General features: G+C 41.7%; 1 long non-coding RNA gene across 1 annotated transcript in view; it reads right to left on the bottom strand.

Moving 5' to 3' along the window:
• Nucleotides 1-3428: 3428 nt before the first annotated feature.
• Nucleotides 3429-17542, bottom strand: part of LOC140206301 (uncharacterized) — a 44338-nt gene continuing 30224 nt past the window's right edge. The window contains exons 2-3 of the long non-coding RNA XR_011888109.1: nucleotides 17413-17523; nucleotides 3429-3480 (exon numbers count right to left, since the gene is read on the bottom strand). This is a non-coding gene — a long non-coding RNA (uncharacterized lncRNA). The remainder of the gene's footprint in view (nucleotides 3481-17412; nucleotides 17524-17542) is intronic.

Below are 17542 nucleotides of genomic sequence, written 5' to 3' on the forward strand. Positions count from 1 at the left end.
TAATTCAACAGAGATGAAGGCAGTGCATTCACCTACTAAACCATCAGGAAGCCAGTTTATGTATGTATGTTTTAAGTGCTTGCCGCCTCTCTTTAGTGAAATTCACACAGGGCAGCCTTCAACGGAGAGTGTGACCAAACATGCAATCTTTTGGCAAAGATTAACCTGGGCCTCCAGGAAGTGCACAGAAGTAGAGAACAACATCTGGGTTCAGATGTGACAGAACAAGACCCCAGGGTGTGCAGGAACTTAAATTTGATTATTCCTAGACGGCCATGTTATGCATATAGGCCTATAGAAATATGTCCTTAATGATTGTTGTGGACGGCACGGAGGAGAATGCCCCTGTGCACATTAACAATGTATGCCACGCTGAGAGGCTCAAGGGCAATGGAAACTGGTGTGCAGACCTCGTCACAGCATTCAGCTGAGCTGCCAGTTAAGCAAAACCATTAATATCTGGCCAATTGCATTGAACATAGAACATTGTAGGCTCTTTGGTCCACAATGTTTTGCCAAAATTTTAGACCTACTCTAAACCTCCCTTCCTACAGAGCCCTCCATTTTTCAATCAACTATGTGCCCATCTAAAAGTTTCTTCCATGACCCACTGCCTCTGCCTCTACCTCCACCTCTGGCAGCACCCATCCCTCTCTGTGTAAAAAGTTTGTCTTCCTGGAACTAACGCAATATCCCCTTAAAGAAAGGTTAACTTAGCCAGCAGAAGAATTATATGTGGAGCAAGTCCAGTGACTGTCTTGCTCTTTACTGATTAACTCCAGCAAGGGGTCATCCATTAACTGTCAGACCTCTTTCCTACACTTCAGCAGTGATTGTACTTTCAGAAGCAATGACTCTAGAGTACTTTGGGGCATCCTGTGATCATGCAGCCATTCTGTGACTGGAAGACTTCATTTTTATTACAGAAGCCCGAGACCGTGGTCACTTCTTCCAGCAACCTCTCACAGGGTGGCCACTTGAAAACATCGAGGGGGCCAATGCATCTACGATTGATTCAGACAAGCACCCTCCCCCCCCCAACCCCCACTGCTTTATTAGCACCATTTCATAGAACATAAAATAGAGAACATTACAACACAGTGCAGACCCTTCAGCTCACAATGTTTTGCCATCCTTTAAGCCTACTTTAAGATCAATCTAAACCTTCCCTCCTACAGAGCCCTCCATTTTTCTGTCATCCATATGCATATTTAAGAGTTTCTTAAATGCCCCTAACGTATCCGCCTCGGCTACTAACCCTGGCAGAGCTTTCCACACTCTGCGTAAAGAACTTACATCTAACACCCCTCCACATTTTCCTCCAGTCACCTTAAAATTATGCTCCCCTTGTATTTGCCATTCCACGCTGGGAAAAAGGTCTCCGGATATCCAATCAATCTATGCCTCTTATCATCTTGTTCACTCTGTCAAGTTACCTCTCATCCTTCTTTGCTCCAAGGAGAAAACCATAGCTTGCTCAGACTATAAGAGCTAGCGAGCTAGTGCTTCATTTCTGATCCACGTTATATTTGATAAACAGGCACAATGAATATCAATTTGCACTGACATTTACACTGGTTTTACTTACATTACCATAATGAGATATTTGCTTGAAATTTAATCACCCAAGGTCATGGTGCACTATTAGAGTTGTTAGCTGGGTTATGTACGGTTCAGCGCCACAACACATTCATGAAGCAGCGCTGTCTACATTTTGTGTGTTTATATTCCTTGCAGCATGGGAGATGTGATTTCATTTAACTCTGAAGTGAAAACACATTCATCTGAAGGACAAAAGTAATACAATTCTGCAGGAAGTAAGTGAATAATGAAAAAGGCAAAACTAATAGGACATGTCAACAATTATGTCAAAGAGTAAGTGAAGCAGATGGCTCGAAATATGTCTATCAGCCAACAGTAACATTCCTTGGCTTAAATGCTATATGAAAACAAATGCCTCTATTTCACCTCACCATCCATTTAGCTCAGCACTGATGTGCTAGACTTTCCACCCACTGACTGTGAGCAGTTGGAAATTCAGCCCGGCCTGCCAAGAAAATATCCCAACTTTTACTCCATTGCAGCTAAAGGATGGATTTTGTACAAGGAATAGCAGTGTGAGAAAATGGGCTATTCCATGTCTGAGCAGTCTCAGATGAAACTAATTAAACTCACAGTATCATGCCTAAAGTTTCAAAGGCCATTTCCATTCCAGTTTGCAATCTTAATCTCCATTCATTGGGATGTTATCAAATGGTGCAACATGTGTAAGGGAGGCAAGTGACTTTACCCTGGTCTATTTTCCCTTCTTTCGCAGTTTTACTGTATTACAGGTAGTATTGTATTGCAGATAAAAACTGGCTCTGAACTTTTCACCAAGTGAGGCCAACCAGATAAATACGCCTAAGCAGCGGCTCACTCTGACTAGAGTCATCATTGCTTTTCTGGCAAATGAGGCATTATTGCCTTGCCCTAATTGTCCTTGTGGGTTACTTTTCCGGACATTAAAGTGAGAGAACACTAACTCATGTTCTTCACATGTGTTCAGAGAAGTGATACTGGAGTAAGAGAAGCTCCACGTCCACACTGTGCAGACCTTCAGCCAGTCCTTTAATTTTTTTAACACAAATTATAGGCACTCAGGACAGGATTATGAAAACTGCTAAATAGTATTTGGAATCCTTTGATCTCACTTCAGCAAGAAAAGGATTCCTGAATCCAAAACAGAAAATGATGAGAATACTCAGCAAGCCAGACAATATCTGTTGACAGAGAAACAGACATAACGTTTCAAGCCCATGACCCTTCATCCTGATCTAAAGTCTATTGCCTCCTGAATCTGATGCCCATATGTTATCAGCGGCTGCCAGAATCACAACCAGGCTCAGGGTTCTCTGGTCTGGAGATGACCACAGGTATGCTGGAGACGCAAGAAAGATGTCGCGGTCGTCAATTAGGGTAAGGCAATAATGCTTGTTTGCCAGAACAGCAATGATGACTCCAGTCAGAATAGGCTGCCACTGAGGCATGTTTCCTTCGTCGGCTTCCTGTGAGTGGAGGGTGCTCTTGTGATGGATGTTCGCTTTCCAAGTCCAGAGAGGCTTATTGCTAACCTCAGCTTTCTACTACAGCAGACTGAATTTTCCAAAGGGTCAGAGTTGTGAGTGATAAGTTAAACTTTTAACAAATATTCCTTGCTCAACTTCTTGCAGCAAACAAGAACTCTCTTCAGTTATTAATATAAATTGCAGGCAAAAATCTGTTTGAAGTTAAAAAGACACTTGTGCTGGCTGCTAAGAAATGCGGTTTGCAAACTGAAGTGACCATGAGACTTCTTACCTGCATTAGCCAAGTGCAAGACAACGGGGCTATGTTAATTGGCATACATTAAGCCAGACAAATACAGCTAAGTTATTTGCACCGTTGTCCTCAGAAGCTCTTAGGCCATCTGTGTAACCTCCTTTCTCCCAGAAAAGGTATCTGGAAAATATCAGATGCAGATCATGCCATTTAACAAATAAAACAGTATAAATGTTAAGACCATCAGACCAAAAGACATAGGAGCCAAATTAGGCCATTCAGCCCATCGAGTCTGCTCCGCCATTCCATCATGGCTGACCCTGGATCCCACTCAACCTCATTCACCTGACTTCTTGCCATACCATTTGATGCCCTGAACAATTAGGAAATGATCAGCTTCCACCTTAAATATACCCACCGACTTGGCCTCCACTGCAGTCTGTGGCAGAGCATTCCACAGATTTACTACTCTTTTCTTCTTACTTCTATTATAAAGGGTTGCATCTCAGTTTTGAGGCTGTGCCTTCCAGTTTTGGACACCCACCATAGGAAACATCCTCTCCACATCCACCCTATTTAGTCCTTTCAACATTGGGTAGCTTTCAATGAGATTCCCCCTCCCACTTTCTTCTAGATTCCAGTGAGTACAGGCCCAAAGCTGCCAAACACTCATATGTTAACTCCTTTATTCTTGGAGTCATCCTCGCGAACATCCTCTAGACTCTGTCCAATGACAACACATCCTTTCTGAGATAAGGGCTCAAAACTGTTGACTATACTGCAAGTGCAGTCTGACTAGTGTCTTATAAAGCCTCAGCATTATCTCCTTGCTTTTATATTCTATTCCCCTTGAAATAAATGTCAGCATTGCATTAGCCTTCTTTACCACAGACTCAACCTGTAAGTTAACCTTCTGGGAGTCTTGCACAGGGACTCCTAAGTCTCTCTGCACCCCTGATGTTTGAAGCTTCTCCCCATATAGATAATAGTCCACACTATTGTTCCTTTTGCTAAAATACATTATCATACATTTCCCAACACTGTATCCCATCTGCCACTTTTTTGCCCACATTTCCAATTTGTCTAAGTCCTGCTACAATCACATTGCTTCTGCAGTACTACCTACCCCTCCAGCTAGCTTTGTATCATCCACAAAGCTATCAAGACAATTATCCAATTCATTGACAAACAATGTGAAAAGTAGTGGTCCCAATACTGACCCCTGAAGGACACCACTAATCACAGGCAGCCAACCAGAAAGGGCCTTATATTCCCATTCGCTGCCTCCTGCCTGTCAGCCAAATTCCTCTATCCATGCCAGTAAAACACCATAGGATTTTATCTTATTAAGCAGGCTCATGTGTGACACCTTAACAAACACCTTCTGAATATCCAAGTAAATGACATCCACTGCCTCTCCTTTGTCCACCCTGCTTGTTACTTCCTTGAAGAACTCTAACAGATTTGTCAGGCAAGATTTCCCTTTACAGAAGCCATGCGGACTTTGACTTATTTTATCATTAGTCTCCAAATACCCCAAAATCTCATCCTTAATGATAGGCTCCAACACTTTCCCAATCAGTAGGCTAACTGGCCTATAATTTTCTTTCTTTTGCCTTCCTTCCTTCTTAAAGGGTGGAGTGATATTTGCAATCTTCCCGTCCTCCAGGACCATGCCAGAATCAAGTGATTCTTGAAAGATCATCCTTAATCTCTTCAGCAACCTCTCTCAGGAATATAGGATATAGTCCATCTGGTCCAGGTGACTTATCCACTTTAAGACCTTCCAGTTTGCTTAGCACTTTTTCCTTTGTAATGGTACTCGTTCCTGCTCCCTGACATTCATGGACCTCTGGCACACTGCTAGTGTCTTCCAGTCTGTTTTCAGTGAAAACAGATGCAAAGTACCAATTAAGTTCATCTGCCATTTCTTTGTCCCCCATTACTACCTCACTAGCATCATTTTCTAGTGGTCCAATATCAACTCTCACTTCCCTTTTACTCTTTATATAAGTGAAAAACTTTTGGTATCCTGCTTTATATTATTAGCTAGTCTGCCCTCATATTTCATCTTTACCTTTCTCACAGCTTTATTAGTTGCCTTTTGTTGGATTTTAAAAATTACCCAATCATCCAACTTCCCACTCACTTTTGCTACCTTATGCCCTTTCCTTGGCTTTTATGCCGTCCTTAACTTCCTTTGTCAGCTATAGTTGCCTACCCCTGCCATTTGAGAACTTCTTCTACTGTGGGACATATCTATCCTGAAAGTTGTGAACTATTCCCAGAAACTTCAGCCATCTCTGCTCTGCCATCATCCTCACCAGTATTCTCCTCCAATCCACCTGGGCAAGCTCCTCTCTCATGCCTCTGTAAATCCCTTTATTCCATTGCAATACTGATACATGTGACTGTATGCTTCTCCATTCATTGTAGTATGAATTCATTCATATTATGATCACTGGCTCCTAAGGGTTCCTTTACATTAGGCTCTCTAATAAGATACACAACTCCCAATCTAAGATAGCCTTTCCCTGAGTAGTCTCAAACACAGGCTGCTCTAAAAAGCTATCTCTTAAGCATTCAACAAATTCCTTCTCTTGCGATCTGATACCAACCTGATTTTCCCAATGTCCTTGCATATTGAAGTTCCCCATTACAATTGTATCATTACATTTGTTACATGCCTTTTCCAGTTTCCTTTGCAATCTCAACCCCACATCTTAGCTATTTACTATTTGGAGGCCTATATATGATTCCCATGTTTTTTTCACTCTTGCAGTTTCTTAAGTCCACCCACAAAAGTTCAACATTCTCTGATCCTATGTCATCTCTCTCTAAATATGTAATTCCATCTCTTACCAACAGAGCCACACCACCGCCTATGCCTTCCTGCCTGTCCTTCCTATACAAAGTATATCCTTTGATGTTAAACTCCCAACTATGGCCTTTTCTCAGCCCATGAGTCAGTGATGCCCATAATGTCATATTGACCAATCTCTAATTGCACCACAAGTTCGTCCAACTTATTCCAAGTGTTACGTGCATTTAAATACAGTACCTCAGTCTTGCATTCTTTGCCTTTGTGATACAATTTAACTCTTTACTCTGTCTGCATTTGTACCCAATCATTGGCATTTCCTTCCTTGCATTCATGTTACACCCATCATCTACTTGTAAACCCACTGCCTCATCCTCAACTCTATCATCCTGGTTCCCATCCCCCTGCCATAATAGTTTAAACCACTCCCAAAATTTCTAGCAAACCCGCCTGCAAGAATATCGGACTCTTTTGGATTCAAGTGCAGCCCGTCCCTTTTGTACAGGTCCCACCTGCCCCAGAAGAGATCCCAATTATCCAGAAACCTGAATCCTTGCCCCCTGCTCCAGTTTTCAGCTACGCATTTACCGGCCACCTTTATTCTGTTCCTTTCCTCACTGTTGCATGGCTCAGGCAACAATCCCAAGATGACTACCTTTGAGGCCCTGCTTCTCAGCTTCCTTCCAAACTCCCTGTATTTTTTTTTCAGGAGCCCCTCCCTTTGTCTTCCTATGTGGTAGGTACCATTATGTACCACGACTTCCGGCTGCTCACCCTCCCTTTTCCAGATGTTGTGGACACATCCAAAAACAACTTGGAAGCATATTGTGGACGTGGCCAGAAACATTGCAGACCCTGGCACCTGGGAGGCAAACTACCATCCATGTTTCCTTTTTGCATCCACAGGATCACCTATCTGTCCCCCTGACTACAGAGTCCCCCGTTACTGCTGCCATCCTCTTCTGTTTACTTACCCTTCAGAGCCATAAGATCAGACTCAGTGCCTGAGGCGCTGCCACTGTTGCTTCTCCCAGGTAGGATGTCCCCCACCCCAGCAGTACTCAAACAGGAGTACTTACTGTTGAGGGGGACAGCCACAGGGGTGCTCTCCAATATCTGATGTTCTTCCTTCCCTCTCCTGACAGTCACCTATTTATCTGTCCCCTGTAGCCTTGAGGTGACTGCCTCCCTGTACCTCCTGTCTACCGCTGCTTCACTTTCCCTAACAAGTCGTGGAGATTGTTAGGAACGACAACGAGACTGATAGAAAGTGGGGCAGTGACAGAAAGAAAAACTAGAATTCATTCCGCACCCTTCAGTTTCTGTGACGGATGACTCATTCAGCTACAATTTATTGGTATATTCTTTTAGTTTATGAGAAAGGTACTTAAGCTGGGGGGTTATGTGGGAGGCAGGGTTTGAGGGTCAGCACAACAATGTGGGCCAAAGGGCCTGTACTGTGCTGTACTATTCTATGTTCTATGTACCTGTGTTTGGAAATCCTTCCTAGTTTGTGAATATTTTGTAATTCGGAAATCTTTTATAAATCAGAAATCTGCTGTGTGTATTAAATGAGTGCTAAGAAGTATTAGTCCAAGTTTAACGGTGTATCTTTAAATTTAAAATAAATTATGTTTAAACTACTTCCTTAGCTGAAACTATCTCCTCCTTGGTAGGGAGAGGGGACCTACCTCTCAAGCAATGGGTATTGGCTGCTAGACTGTGCCGTAGAGACTGGACGGAAGGGTAAGCTAGTCATTGAAGAGCAGGTGGATACAGTATAACCTCCCAAAAGCGATAATAACCATAGATACCTATATTAGATAGAGCTTAAAATCTTTCTTTTTTAGTTTAGGTGTTTGTGTTCAGGGAACCCAGTACCATCACAGTACGAAAGACTGAATGGCACTTTTGATTATCCTTGCCTTTGGCTATTCAATCCAAGATGAAGGTATCAATGCAAAGGCCTGACAACAGCCCACTCCTTCTTGAGACAGATTTCCCTCAATTTATCTCTTAGTTTGCATAGTGTGATAGAAATCACATGGTCTTTCTTGCTGCTCTACAATTATTCTAGATATATAGCACCTGCATCCAGAGGAACATTTGGTACCGTCTGAAACAGATGCTCTACTGTCAGCTCCCGGCCTGTGAGCCAGCAGGCAAACTATCTGCCACCCACACCTTTGTGCATTGTCATAGCTGTTCCCAGTTTATTGCTGCTCCTCCTGTGCTGTGCTCTCTACTTCTGCAAGGAGGAATAGAAGGGACGCAGGAGCCTGAGCAATGGCACATGATGATCAGATGTTTGAGTGTGGCCAGAGAAGCAAGGAATGGCACAGCACAGCTTCAAGGATGAGCATCAGTGATCGATAGGCAGATGTGGATGTGCGCCTGGAGAAAGAAGGATAGGACAACTTTTATTTTTTATTTAGAAATATAGCACCATAACAGGCTCTTCCAGCCCAGTGAGGCTGTGCTGCCCAAGTACACCCACATATGCCATTAACCTACTAACCCATATCTCTTTGGAATGTGGGAGGAAACCAGAGCACCCTGAGGAAATCTACATGGTCATGGGCGAACATGCAAACTTCTTGCAGACAGTGGCAAGAATGGAACGTAGATCACTGGCACTGCAAAGTGTTATGCTAACTGCTACACTACTGTATGAGGAATGACATGCCAGACATGTAGGAGATGTGGACATTAGAGAGTTGGTGTGACTCACACAGCAGGATGTAGCTAGCCTCAGTACTTTCCTTTCCCGCTCTGCTTACATTGCAAAACACTTTCACCATTAAATCAATGAGAGTACCACCATCCATCTGCTGCTGATATCGCCATCAATCTCTAGCCACAACTTCTTTATTTCACTGCCAAACTTTCCCGAGTGTCTTTACAGATTCCAACACCATCACTGAAGTGGACAGACATTGAACATTCAAGTTTCGTTCTGTCAAATCTTTACACTTGCTCCAAAATCCAGCAAACTGAGTTTTGGGAATGCCCTTTAACTTGCTTCACAGAGTCCCTTGTTGATTGGCCAAAGGACTGAGATAGAAAGACACTGACGTTCAGGTCGCAACCTTTTCAGGATTTCCTTCACACGTGCCCCCTGCTTTCAGCACATCAAGAGCTTAACATCCAATGCTGAACTCTAGTCCCTGTAGTTAATAAAAAAAATCCAACCATTATTGCAGTAAAATGATGCATAATGTTTTCTGTAAATTTTTCAATGGATAATTCAAGTCTCCAGAATATTAGTTGCAAAGCTTGGCTAGATTATTTTGGAAGTAAAATCTGTCCTTTTTTATGCTGGAAATAAAATGTCTTTTTTTACCATGGTTATTCTGTGTAAGTAAATATTATTTATTGCAGATGACTGACTGATTCTTCTACCATGCAGAGCAGAGATTAAAATCCAAGTAAAATTTAAATTGTACAGAAACTTGAATATGTCACTTCTAATTCAATGGTCTTCCTCTGCTTTCAACCTTACTCCCTCTCGTTTCCCCTTGCTGATGGTGTAACAACAAAAGAGGTAAGTCTGCGTTACTCCAGATATACTGTGAATGAGGACAATCCACCAGTTTCTGGATGTGACGGAGACAAGGGCTCAGCTCCTATTTTCCCAAAATTTAACATGGAAGAAATCAAGAAGGGGGACACAGAACCAATGTTAATAAGAAAATCTGAAGTGTGGTATCACAAGACAGTGGGTGGGGAATTGGCTAGAATTTCTTCCCAGTGTGTACTGTTGTTCCGCTGTTTAAAAAGGCTCCAAACAGAAACCGGGAAATTATAGTTGTAGAAAAGTTATTGGAAGGTATTCTAAGGGACCAGACATATAAGTATGGACTGATTAACAATAATCAGCATGTTTTTGTGCATGGAAGAACATGTCTTACCAATCTTATAGAGTTTTTTGAGGAAGTCACCTGGAAGGTGGATGAAAACAAGGCAGTGGATGTTTAATAAGATCCCACATGGGAGGCTGGTGAAGAAGGTTCAGTCGCTCAGCCTTCAGAATGAGCTAGTAGATTGGATTAGACATCGGCTTTGTGGGAGAAGCCAGAGGGTGGTAGTAGAGGGCTGGCTCTCTTACTGGAGTCCTGTGACTAGTGATGTGCCGCAGGGACTGGTGCTGGGTCAATTATTGTTTGCCATCTATATTAATGATCTGGATGATTGTGTGGTTAACTGGATCAGAAATTTGTGGATGACATCAAGATCGGGGATGTAGCGGACAACGAGGAAAACTATCAGGGTTTGCAGAGGGATCTGCAGCAGCTGGAAAAATGGACCAAAACATGGCCGATGGAATTTAATGCAGACAAGTGCGAGGTTTTGCACTTTGGTAGGACCATCCAGGGTAGATCTTACACAGTGAAATGTTTCCCATGTTCCCCGTGGTGGGAGAGTCTGGGAAAGAGGACACAGCCTCAGAATAGAGCGGCGCCCTTTCAAAACAGAGATGTAAAGAAATTTTTTTAATCAAAGGGTAGTGTATTTGTTGCCACATGCAGCTGTGGAGGGCAGGTCGTTGGATGTATTTAAGGCAGAGATTGATTGGTTCTTGATTGGACATGGCACCAAAGGTTATGGGGAGAAGGCCAGGAACTGGGGTTCAGGAGGAGATTAAAAAAAGGATCAGCCATGATTGAATGGTGGAGCAGACTCGACGGGCCAGATGGCCTAATTCTGGTCCTATGTCATATGGTCTTATGGTTTCATGAATGGTCGGGTATTAAGGAGTGTGGCAGAACAAGGGGATCTGGGAATACAGGTACGTAACCCATTGAAAGTGGCGTCACAGGTAGATAGGGCCGTAAAGAAAGCTTTTGGTACATTGGCCTTCATAAATCAATGTATTGAGTACAGGAGATGGGATGTTATGTTGAAGTTATACAAGATATTGGTGAGGCCTAATTGGAAGTATTGTGTGCAGTTTTGGTCACTTACTTACAGGAAAAGCATAAATAAGATTGAAGGAGTACAGAGAAAATTTACAAGGATGTTGCCAGGTCTGGAGGACCTGAGTTACAAGGAAAAGTTAAATAGGCTAGGACTGTATTCTTTAGAATGCAGAAAATTGAGAGGAGATTTGATAGAGGAAAACAAAATTATGAGGGTAGATGCAAGCAGGCTTTTCTACTGAAGCTGGGTGGGACAACAACCAGAGGTCACAGCTTAAGTGTGAAATGTGAGAAGTTTAAGGGAAAATGAGGGGAGACTTCTTCTCACAGAGGGTTGTGAGGGTGTGGAATGAGCTGCCAGTGTAAGTGGTGTATGAGAGTTTCATTTCAACATTTAATGGAGGTTTGGATAGGTACGTGGGTAGTAGGGATAGGAGATCTATGGTTCCTGTGCAGGTCAATGTGAATAGGCACTTTAAATAGTTTTGGCATGGCCTAGATGGGCTGAAGGGCTAGTTTCTGTGCTGTACTTCTCTAATACTCTATGAAAGGCCAGCTGATTTAAATCAGTGAACATTTATACAGCTAAGGAGTAATATGTTTAAATTAATTAAATCTAAACCAATTAATTAAGCAGATCAAAGGTAACTAGGCGGCAATATATTGTAGCTGAAACACAGGTGGAACATATTGTGGTTTATCTTGACTATGTGAGCTACAAGCCTCAGCAGTTTTCAAATGAAAGGCATACAGATAGAACCAGGTGTTCTTGTATATGGAGCATCAAAAGTCCGCACATAGGTACAGCAATAATTAGGAAAGCAACCTGCATATCAGCCTTTATTTCAAAGGTGTTGAATTTATAGTATTGTTGCTGTTGTATACGGTGTTTATGGGGCTGTGTAATAGTCCCATCAGAAGTAGCCAAAAGAATTGTATCTATCTTATTTGAAATTTAAAAGAATGAGGAGTGACCTTATTAAACATAAGATCTGGTGGAGACGTGAAGAGTAGATGTTGAGATGTTTCCACCCGTTGCAAGTCTCAAATGAAAGGACAATTACAAGGTAAGGAGGCTTCATTTAAAACTGACCTGCACTGGAGTTTGTTCTCACAGAACGTGATGAACCTCTGCAGTTCCCTACCCCCTTGGGTTGTTGAGCTGGATTAGTGAAAATGAGGTGGTAGATACATTTTTGAAAGATGGGGGAATTTGAAAACTATCAGGAATTGGCACAGAAAAGGGGGTTGAGCCGTGGGGCTGATCAGCATTGATTATATCAAAACGGACATGAGGACCAGGTGGCCTACTCCTGCTCTTATTCTATTGTGTGCATTCTTATTTGTAAAGGTAAATTAGGAATGAATGTCTTGATGCTGTTTGGATGATCAATAATGACATAGCTAATGGATGGACATTTAGATGGAAGTGGAAGATCTGCAAGACATTGTTTGAGCCCTCAGAAATGTAAGTAGCTCTGCATTTAGAACTGTGAAGCCAAAGGATAAGAATCAATCTCAAACAAGACTGAAAACAGCAATATCTTGCATTTACGCTTCATCTTTAAAATAGAACAAGGTACTGCAAAAGCATAATAGGATAAATGAGCTTTTAGAAAAAAATTCTGAAGAAATCAAGGAGTTGGCTTGTAAGAAAGGATGAGTTTATGGAGATAGTGAGGGGCAAGGTGAAAACTGAGAGGCTTAATTTAGAGCCACTGGGGTGATATGGAGCCAATATAGGTTAGGGAAGTCTAAATGATGTTTCTAAATGATAACTGCAGGGAAGCTTAAATTAGACTGGAGTTTGTACATCACTCTAGTTGGGATGCGACTATGACAACTTTGGGGATGTTCAAAGGAGTGAATATGTCAGAAGTAGACAGACTGAGGCTCAGGGTAGTCAACCTGTCTGAGTGAAGCACAGAATATAGAGTCAAAAATTCAACTCATAATGAATTTGCAAAAAGATTGAAGCAGGGAGACCAAATATTCAGCAACGATCATGAAGGGCGCCTAAGGTTTATAGAAGAACTAATACAAGGCAATTGAGGTGTAAAGCAAAATAGGAGCAAAAAGTTTCAAATCCACTCACAAATTGTTAGTGTCGCAAGGTTTCAGCTATACTTTCTGTTATAAGACCATAAGACAAAAAGACAAAGGAGCAGAAGTAGGCCATTCGGCCCATCGAGTCTGCTCCGCCATTTTATCATGAGCTGATCCATTCTCCTATTTAGTCCCACTCCCCCGCCTTCTCACCATAACCTTTGATGCCTTGGCTACTCAGTTACCTATCAATCTCTGCCTTAAATACACCCAATGACTTGGCCTCCACTGCTGCCCGTGGCAACACATTCCATAGATTCACCACCCTCTGACTAAAAATATGTCTTTGCCTTTCTGTTCTGAATGGGCGCCCTTCAATCCTTAAGTCATGCCCTCTCGTACTAGACCCCCCCCCCATCATGGGAAACAACTTTGCCACATCCACTCTGTCCATGCCTTTTAACATTCAAAATATTTCTATGCGGTCTCCCCTCATTCTTCTAAATTCCAAGGAATACAGTCCAAGAGCGGACAAACGTTCCTCATATCTTAACCCTCTCGTTCCCGGAATCATTCTAGTGAATCTTCTCTGTACCCTCTCCAACATCAGCACATCCTTTCTTAAATAAGGAGACCAAAACTGCCCACAGTACTCCAAGTGAGGTCTCACCAGTGCCTTATACAGCCTCAACATCGCATCCCTGCTCCTATACTCTATTCCTCTAGAAATGAATGCCAACATTGCATTCACCTTCTTCACTACTGACTCAACCTGGAGGTTAACTTTAAGGGTATCCTGTATGAGGACTCCCAAGTCCCGTTGCATCTCAGAACTTTGAATTCTTTCTCCATTTAAATAATAGTCTGCCCGTTTATTTTTTCTGCCAAAGTGCATAACCATACACTTTCCAACATTGTACTTCATTTGCCACTTCTCTGCCCATTCTTCCAATCTATTCAAGTCTCTCTGCAGACTCTCCGTTTCCTCAGTACTACCGGCCCCTCCACTATCTTCATATTGTCAGCAAATTTAGCCACAAAGCCATCTATTCCATAATCCAAATCGTTGATGTACAATGTAAAAAGAAGCGGCCCCAACACGGACCCCTGTGGAACACCACTGGTAACCGGCAGCCAATCAGAATAGGATCCCTTTATTCCCACTTTCTGTTTCCTGCCAATCAGCCAACGCTCTATCCACGTATCATTCAAAGCAGGATCACTTTCACCATATCCTGGATATTCAGAACCAAGTTAGAATCATAGAGCACCACAACTATGTTTCTAACATAGGAAAAGGACATTTAGCCTATCTAGTAAAAGTTGAGTTGTTTTTCTGTCTAGTGCCATCAGCCTGCAGCTAGATTCGAGGGAGGGAGAAGAAGATGGCGGCGTGACGCAACTCGCAGCGGCCACTCTGGTGGTGATGTCTGTTATTTGTCAAGTAGGGTGCCGTGAACGATTTGATGGAGACAGACGCGAGAGCATGGAGGAACATCTGGTGAAACTTCTGAAATGCCTGCTTCGCTGCTGCTGCTACTGTGTGGTCCAGAATCTCTGGAGGGGAAAGCTTTGCTTGTTGCTCGCAGCCAGGGCGGGGCTGAAGCGCTCGGCAGAGGATGGTGCTCGGAGAGGCTGTGTTGGAGGGCTGGTCGGAGGCTCGAAGTTTTCAGACGGACTCAAAGTCCGCTGCGGTCGGGTGCTTCCAATGGTGCTGCATCAGCAAGTTTGCAGCACTTGGAGGTTCATGGCAGGGAGAGTTTCTTCCTTCTACTGTCTGCGTGAGATGATGGGGCTATCGGGACTTTGAGACTTTTTTTACCGTGCCCATGGTCTGCTCTTTATCAAATTACAGTGTTGCTTTGCACTGTTGTAACTATATGTTATAATTATGTGTGTTTGTCAGTTTTAGTCTTGGTTTGTCCTGTGTTTCTTGTGATATCATTCAGGATGATCATTGTATCATTTTTTAATGCATGCATTTTCTAAATGACTATAAACAAGGACTGAGTGTCCTCATAATCTAATCTAATTCATACTCCTTGCATCTCTGTACTTTTCCAAACTTTCTTAAATATTGAAATTAAATCCACATCCAACCACTTCATGTTGTTGAACTTGATGCTGGCAGAGTTTATATTTTAATGGATTTTATAAAACATTTCTTGTGGTTTAGTCAACAAGATTCTCCTAGAAAATTTGAGTCAATGCTTCTTTTGGTGGTCAAAATATATGCTGCATTTACCTCAATTAAATCCTTTGCAACAATCTGTGACACTTGCCAGAAGTACATTAAATATAGTGGAAAGGCATTTTGCACAAGAGAGCCATACAGTAAAGTGGAAGCCATGTGTTTCCAGTCAAGGACTGCATGGTCTTACCCAATCGAACCTCATGCCACAAGTGATCACAGGAGGTGCAGGACAATCAAAGGGGTGGATATTTACAACATGCAGCTTTAAGGTGTGTTGCATTAAAAGGCTGCGAATAATAAGGGGACAATCGCTGATTTATTTTTTTCCCACAATGTTAAACACCAAAAACAGAAGTTGGTGGATGCTCTGAGCAAGATGTCAATTTAGCAATGCAGACCTTTTAAGAGATGTCTCATTTCAGATTTTTTGTGTGATGTGCACCTCATCTATTGCGAATGTTCTTTGAAAGCTATAAGTTACCCCAAATCTCCAGTTTATGCTAGAAATGTTTGGTACATGACTTGTGATATCATTGGGTCCATGATAAAGTTCAGAAAAATGTTAGCCATGCCGAGGTAGCTCATGAGGTAACCACATCCTCCCCCACCTTCTTCTTTCTTCCATGGCCTTCTGTCTCTTTCACCTTTCGCCTGGTGCTTATCTCTCCCCCGCCCCACCTTTTAAATCTACTCCTTAGCTTTTTATCTCCAGCCCTACCGAAGGGTCTCGGCCCGAAACACCAACTGTGCTTTTTTTTTCCCCTGGATGCTGCCTGGCCTGTCAAGTTCCTCCGGCATTTTGTGTGTGTTGCTTGGATTTCCAGCATCTGCAGATTTCAACTCATGACAGGTAGTCTTTGGGTCAATTTCACATGGTGGTAAGTGCACTCAGAAATGATAGCTACTGCAATCTTTTCTTTTTCAATCTTTTTATTAGTTTCATAAAGATATAAACATGACATGGTAGTAGTACAAAGTTATTGGGAATACATTGTTATGATTAACATGAGTGATTGTAAAGCCAAATAATACTTAAATGATAAAACTCCCTATCATATTAAATACCAATGAATAATATAAAACAAAGAAAAATATCTAAGCAAAAATCATGAAAAAGGGAAAAAATAATAAGCCCACCCCCCCCAAAAAATACTAATCTAGACAGAATTAATCAACTAAACTAAAAAAAAGACCTGGGCTGTTTTAACATGTAAAAAAAATGGGAGAAAAGAAAACCTTAGTGTCGACGACTCCGTTCCTCTCAACCAACATTACAGAAAAGTAAAATAAGTTTGGAAATGGTCAAATTACATCATATGAAAATGCTGAATAAATAGCCTCCAAGTCTTTTTGAATTTAATGGAAGGGTCATAAACAACACTTCCAATTTTTTCCAAATTTAAACACAACATAGTTTGTGAAAACCACTGAAATATGGTAGGAGGATTAGTCTCTTTCCAATTCAACAAAATGGATCTTCTAGCCATTAAGGTAAGAAATGCAATCATCCGACGAGCTGAAGAGGTTAAATGATTTGATTCTATCATTGGTAACCCAAAAATAGCAGTAATTGGGTGAGGTTGTAAGTCTATATTCAAAACCGTTGACATAATATCAAAAATATCTTCCCAATATTTTTTCAACAAAGGACATGACCGATACATGTGAGTTAAAGAAGCTATCTCGGAGTGACATCTGTCACATATAGGATTTATATAAGAGTAATAACGAGATAATTTATCTTTGGACATATGAGCCCTGTGCACTACTTTAAACTGTATCAACACATGTTTAGCACATATAGAAGATGAATTAACTAATTAAAGAATTTTTTTCCCATTTTTCAATCGGTACTGTGATCTTAAGTTCCTTTTCCCAATCAGTTTTAATTTTATTAGATACATCAGAACATAAGTTCATAATTATATTATAAATAATTGCTACAACACCTTTCTGAGAAAGATTTAAATCTAAAATTTTTTCCAAAAATAGCGACAGCAATCTAATCTAGATAATATGGTTTATGTCCTCAACTTGCACATGAAAATAGTATGTAAATGGAACCAATTTCTAAATTGCAGAGTGACAACACATTTGCCCACCCAAAATTGTTTCTCATTTAGTACAATTACCTTTTTTTGTTCTGAGTCTCTTATCTGCTTGCAGTCTGAAAAACCATGACATGATTGTTGCCAGCCAAATGTTCTTAATGTATCTCCTAATTTTGATTCAGATCACAGCTCCTGCAGAACAAATAAAAGA

This window comes from Mobula birostris, chromosome 12 (assembly GCF_030028105.1).
Source record: "Mobula birostris isolate sMobBir1 chromosome 12, sMobBir1.hap1, whole genome shotgun sequence".
NCBI classification, from domain to species: Eukaryota; Metazoa; Chordata; class Chondrichthyes; order Myliobatiformes; family Myliobatidae; genus Mobula; species Mobula birostris.